Below are 6,673 nucleotides of genomic sequence, written 5' to 3'. Positions count from 1 at the left end.
TCTCAATGTTCTCCTTTCAGGACTAGATGTAATGGGAGAAGAAGAGTGTAGCCTAAGAAAGGCGTGGAGACTATACTACGTCCCTTGGAGTCCACCCGTTGGTGAAGCAGTAAGGGACGAAGAAGCGAAAAGTACCACATGGGCCTATCAGGGCATTCCTTCCACTCTGAGATGACAGCAGCGAAGACTTTGCGCTCCCCTGCATCATTCAGGAATTATATGAAGTCGTGCCAAAAGTGTTTTCCACAAAAGCCATGCACACTAGTTGACGTGTTATCAATGTTCTCATTTCAGTAGGAGATGAAAGCAGTGGTGTCTCACACAGTACCTACTCTTGTCAGCATCCTGTCGAAACACCTCGCTGCAATATAGGATCTCTGGCTCGTGTCATAGCCCAAGAGCTACCGAAATGATTTCTCGTCAGCAGAGGAGGGAATGCTAGCATAGCACTTTGTGATCCTTGAAGGGGAATGAGCTCCTACAGTAGAGGTTTCTCCTACGTACTTTTTCCATCCGAAAAGCGTAGTCCCAAGAAGAAGAGAAGCAAGAGCCTACTACCGCACTTTGACCATACAGTGTTGTCAACGTAGCAATGCGCGTGCAGCTAGCAGTCCCCCTTACTCTATTCGAGTGAATTTCTCTCACACAGCACAGGAGTGAACGGTTTGAAAGCTGCCAAGTCCACGGCAATGATCATGTTCCTGAGAAGTGGCTTGAAGCGTGAACGCCGCACTAGAGCAATATGTTCATATCAGTTGAATTGGAAATGAGCGGCTTGCACCATATCACATAACCTCTTCAGAACCTATGATCAGCTTTCTTGCTCTCTTATCATTTACCTTGCTGTGTTGGAGTGCAACGATCTACAGAATGACTTTCTCGTCATCAACGGACTCAAGGAAAGTACAGGACAATGAGAGCTATGAAATGCACTATCGTCTACGACACACATTCCTCGACCTGCGGCCGTCATCTACCTTTAGGCCTAGCCATAAACCTACATGTAACAGTAACCCAAACAATATTCCTAAGCCTATCATTAACCCTAACCCTAACCCTAACCCTAACCTTATCCCTAACCCTAACCCTATCCCTAACCCTAACCCTATCCCTAACCCTAATTATAAAGCTAATCCGAACCATAACGCTAGTGCTCGCCCTAACCCTAACTCTATCTTGAAAGAGAAGTCGTCTCATATACAAGAGCTGTGGGTTGTGCCCTAACCAAAATGCTACTGAAATCAGTTTCCATCCGTAGTGAATGAACTGGAGCATAGCAGTAGCTGAACTTTGCAGGACAATGAGCTGCGAGTGTGGGGTTTTCGCCCCTCTATTTTTTCCTTCAACAAATCAGAGTCCGAAGATTTCCTGCAGGTACTGACTACTATGTCTTGTGGACAAAACTGTTTCTCGAACGTAGATATGCACATGAAGCTCACAGTCCACTGCCTCTATTCGACTGAATTTCCTTCTGAGAGAACGGCCAGGAATTCATGGAAAGCTTCCAAACAACTAGGCAATCAGGATGTTTCACACAAGTGCCTTAGTAGCAAAGTTCATCTCCAGTGGGTAACACTAGGTCAATGGACTCGTTTCAGTAGAGTGCGAAATGTATGGGGTGCCGATATGACCGACCGATTTAGAACGTCATTTCCATTGGTTTTCTGTATGATCACCTAGGCGGTGACTTTGCTAGCCAAAGAGTTCCGTAATCACGTTCCCCCAAACAAATGAGAGAACCCTAGTGGGCACAGGACTATGCCAACTATGAAGCCCAGGAAGCTTGGCTACCACTGTTTTCGCCAAATTATGCGTTCCGGGAGGGAAGCGTATGCGGGCGTTGGAAGGCCGCTAGGCCATGCTACGTGACGTGGACTCCAAGTCTCTGAAGATCTAAGGAAATGCGAATCTCAAGTAGCCTGTGGGGCTCCCAGTGGAAGATACTACACTCGTGAAGTTTTGTTTTCTCCTCAAAATCACTCGGAAAGAAACCTATTTCGTCGGAAGCGGGTTTTTTTCCCAAAGCCGTCTCAGTGTTGAAGGTCTTCTCAATGTTCTCCTTTCAGGACTAGATGTAATGGGAGAAGAAGAGTGTAGCCTAAGAAAGGCGTGGAGACTATACTACGTCCCTTGGAGTCCACCCGTTGGTGAAGCAGTAAGGGACGAAGAAGCGAAAAGTACCACATGGGCCTATCAGGGCATTCCTTCCACTCTGAGATGACAGCAGCGAAGACTTTGCGCTCCCCTGCATCATTCAGGAATTATATGAAGTCGTGCCAAAAGTGTTTTCCACAAAAGCCATGCACACTAGTTGACGTGTTATCAATGTTCTCATTTCAGTAGGAGATGAAAGCAGTGGTGTCTCACACAGTACGTACTCTTGTCAGCATCCTGTCGAAACACCTCGCTGCAATATAGGATCTCTGGCTCGTGTCATAGCCCAAGAGCTACCGAAATGATTTCTCGTCAGCAGAGGAGGGAATGCTAGCATAGCACTTTGTGATCCTTGAAGGGGAATGAGCTCCTACAGTAGAGGTTTCTCCTACGTACTTTTTCCATCCGAAAAGCGTAGTCCCAAGAAGGAGAGAAGCAAGAGCCTACTACCGCACTTTGACCATACAGTGTTGTCAACGTAGCAATGCGCGTGCAGCTAGCAGTCCCCCTTACTCTATTCGAGTGAATTTCTCTCACACAGCACAGGAGTGAACGGTTTGAAAGCTGCCAAGTCCACGGCAATGATCATGTTCCTGAGAAGTGGCTTGAAGCGTGAACGCCGCACTAGATCAATATGTTCATATCAGTTGAATTGGAAATGAGCGGCTTGCACCATATCACATAACCTCTTCAGAACCTATGATCAGCTTTCTTGCTCTCTTATCATTTACCTTGCTGTGTTGGAGTGCAACGATCTACAGAATGACTTTCTCGTCATCAACGGACTCAAGGAAAGTACAGGACAATGAGAGCTATGAAATGCACTATCGTCTACGACACACATTCCTCGACCTGCGGCCGTCATCTACCTTTAGGCCTAGCCATAAACCTACATGTAACAGTAACCCAAACAATATTCCTAAGCCTATCATTAACCCTAACCCTAACCCTAACCCTAACCTTATCCCTAACCCTAACCCTATCCCTAACCCTAACCCTATCCCTAACCCTAATTATAAAGCTAATCCGAACCATAACGCTAGTGCTCGCCCTAACCCTAACTCTATCTTGAAAGAGAAGTCGTCTCATATACAAGAGCTGTGGGTTGTGCCCTAACCAAAATGCTACTGAAATCAGTTTCCATCCGTAGTGAATGAACTGGAGCATAGCAGTAGCTGAACTTTGCAGGACAATGAGCTGCGAGTGTGGGGTTTTCGCCCCTCTATTTTTTCCTTCAACAAATCAGAGTCCGAAGATTTCCTGCAGGTACTGACTACTATGTCTTGTGGACAAAACTGTTTCTCGAACGTAGATATGCACATGAAGCTCACAGTCCACTGCCTCTATTCGACTGAATTTCCTTCTGAGAGAACGGCCAGGAATTCATGGAAAGCTTCCAAACAACTAGGCAATCAGGATGTTTCACACAAGTGCCTTAGTAGCAAAGTTCATCTCCAGTGGGTAACACTAGGTCAATGGACTCGTTTCAGTAGAGTGCGAAATGTATGGGGTGCCGATATGACCGACCGATTTAGAACGTCATTTCCATTGGTTTTCTGTATGATCACCTAGGCGGTGACTTTGCTAGCCAAAGAGTTCCGTAATCACGTTCCCCCAAACAAATGAGAGAACCCTAGTGGGCACAGGACTATGCCAACTATGAAGCCCAGGAAGCTTGGCTACCACTGTTTTCGCCAAATTATGCGTTCCGGGAGGGAAGCGTATGCGGGCGTTGGAAGGCCGCTAGGCCATGCTACGTGACGTGGACTCCAAGTCTCTGAAGATCTAAGGAAATGCGAATCTCAAGTAGCCTGTGGGGCTCCCAGTGGAAGATACTACACTCGTGAAGTTTTGTTTTCTCCTCAAAATCACTCGGAAAGAAACCTATTTCGTCGGAAGCGGGTTTTTTTCCCAAAGCCGTCTCAGTGTTGAAGGTCTTCTCAATGTTCTCCTTTCAGGACTAGATGTAATGGGAGAAGAAGAGTGTAGCCTAAGAAAGGCGTGGAGACTATACTACGTCCCTTGGAGTCCACCCGTTGGTGAAGCAGTAAGGGACGAAGAAGCGAAAAGTACCACATGGGCCTATCAGGGCATTCCTTCCACTCTGAGATGACAGCAGCGAAGACTTTGCGCTCCCCTGCATCATTCAGGAATTATATGAAGTCGTGCCAAAAGTGTTTTCCACAAAAGCCATGCACACTAGTTGACGTGTTATCAATGTTCTCATTTCAGTAGGAGATGAAAGCAGTGGTGTCTCACACAGTACGTACTCTTGTCAGCATCCTGTCGAAACACCTCGCTGCAATATAGGATCTCTGGCTCGTGTCATAGCCCAAGAGCTACCGAAATGATTTCTCGTCAGCAGAGGAGGGAATGCTAGCATAGCACTTTGTGATCCTTGAAGGGGAATGAGCTCCTACAGTAGAGGTTTCTCCTACGTACTTTTTCCATCCGAAAAGCGTAGTCCCAAGAAGGAGAGAAGCAAGAGCCTACTACCGCACTTTGACCATACAGTGTTGTCAACGTAGCAATGCGCGTGCAGCTAGCAGTCCCCCTTACTCTATTCGAGTGAATTTCTCTCACACAGCACAGGAGTGAACGGTTTGAAAGCTGCCAAGTCCACGGCAATGATCATGTTCCTGAGAAGTGGCTTGAAGCGTGAACGCCGCACTAGATCAATATGTTCATATCAGTTGAATTGGAAATGAGCGGCTTGCACCATATCACATAACCTCTTCAGAACCTATGATCAGCTTTCTTGCTCTCTTATCATTTACCTTGCTGTGTTGGAGTGCAACGATCTACAGAATGACTTTCTCGTCATCAACGGACTCAAGGAAAGTACAGGACAATGAGAGCTATGAAATGCACTATCGTCTACGACACACATTCCTCGACCTGCGGCCGTCATCTACCTTTAGGCCTAGCCATAAACCTACATGTAACAGTAACCCAAACAATATTCCTAAGCCTATCATTAACCCTAACCCTAACCCTAACCCTAACCTTATCCCTAACCCTAACCCTATCCCTAACCCTAACCCTATCCCTAACCCTAATTATAAAGCTAATCCGAACCATAACGCTAGTGCTCGCCCTAACCCTAACTCTATCTTGAAAGAGAAGTCGTCTCATATACAAGAGCTGTGGGTTGTGCCCTAACCAAAATGCTACTGAAATCAGTTTCCATCCGTAGTGAATGAACTGGAGCATAGCAGTAGCTGAACTTTGCAGGACAATGAGCTGCGAGTGTGGGGTTTTCGCCCCTCTATTTTTTCCTTCAACAAATCAGAGTCCGAAGATTTCCTGCAGGTACTGACTACTATGTCTTGTGGACAAAACTGTTTCTCGAACGTAGATATGCACATGAAGCTCACAGTCCACTGCCTCTATTCGACTGAATTTCCTTCTGAGAGAACGGCCAGGAATTCATGGAAAGCTTCCAAACAACTAGGCAATCAGGATGTTTCACACAAGTGACTTAGTAGCAAAGTTCATCTCCAGTGGGTAACACTAGGTCAATGGACTCGTTTCAGTAGAGTGCGAAATGTATGGGGTGCCGATATGACCGACCGATTTAGAACGTCATTTCCATTGGTTTTCTGTATGATCACCTAGGCGGTAACTTTGCTAGCCAAAGAGTTCCGTAATCACGTTCCCCCAAACAAATGAGAGAACCCTAGTGGGCACAGGACTATGCCAACTATGAAGCCCAGGAAGCTTGGCTACCACTGTTTTCGCCAAATTATGCGTTCCGGGAGGGAAGCGTATGCGGGCGTTGGAAGGCCGCTAGGCCATGCTAAGTGACGTGGACTCCAAGTCTCTGAAGATCTAAGGAAATGCGAATCTCAAGTAGCCTGTGGGGCTCCCAGTGGAAGATACTACACTCGTGAAGTTTTGTTTTCTCCTCAAAATCACTCGGAAAGAAACCTATTTCGTCGGAAGCGGGTTTTTTTCCCAAAGCCGTCTCAGTGTTGAAGGTCTTCTCAATGTTCTCCTTTCAGGACTAGATGTAATGGGAGAAGAAGAGTGTAGCCTAAGAAAGGCGTGGAGACTATACTACGTCCCTTGGAGTCCACCCGTTGGTGAAGCAGTAAGGGACGAAGAAGCGAAAAGTACCACATGGGCCTATCAGGGCATTCCTTCCACTCTGAGATGACAGCAGCGAAGACTTTGCGCTCCCCTGCATCATTCAGGAATTATATGAAGTCGTGCCAAAAGTGTTTTCCACAAAAGCCATGCACACTAGTTGACGTGTTATCAATGTTCTCATTTCAGTAGGAGATGAAAGCAGTGGTGTCTCACACAGTACCTACTCTTGTCAGCATCCTGTCGAAACACCTCGCTGCAATATAGGATCTCTGGCTCGTGTCATAGCCCAAGAGCTACCGAAATGATTTCTCGTCAGCAGAGGAGGGAATGCTAGCATAGCACTTTGTGATCCTTGAAGGGGAATGAGCTCCTACAGTAGAGGTTTCTCCTACGTACTTTTTCCATCCGAAAAGCGTAGTCCCAAGAA

This window comes from Desmodus rotundus, chromosome 7 (assembly GCF_022682495.2).
Source record: "Desmodus rotundus isolate HL8 chromosome 7, HLdesRot8A.1, whole genome shotgun sequence".
In the NCBI taxonomy this organism is placed as follows: Eukaryota; Metazoa; Chordata; class Mammalia; order Chiroptera; family Phyllostomidae; genus Desmodus; species Desmodus rotundus.
The sequence above is the reverse complement of the archived record's forward strand: the minus strand, read 5'-3'. Positions refer to the sequence as shown.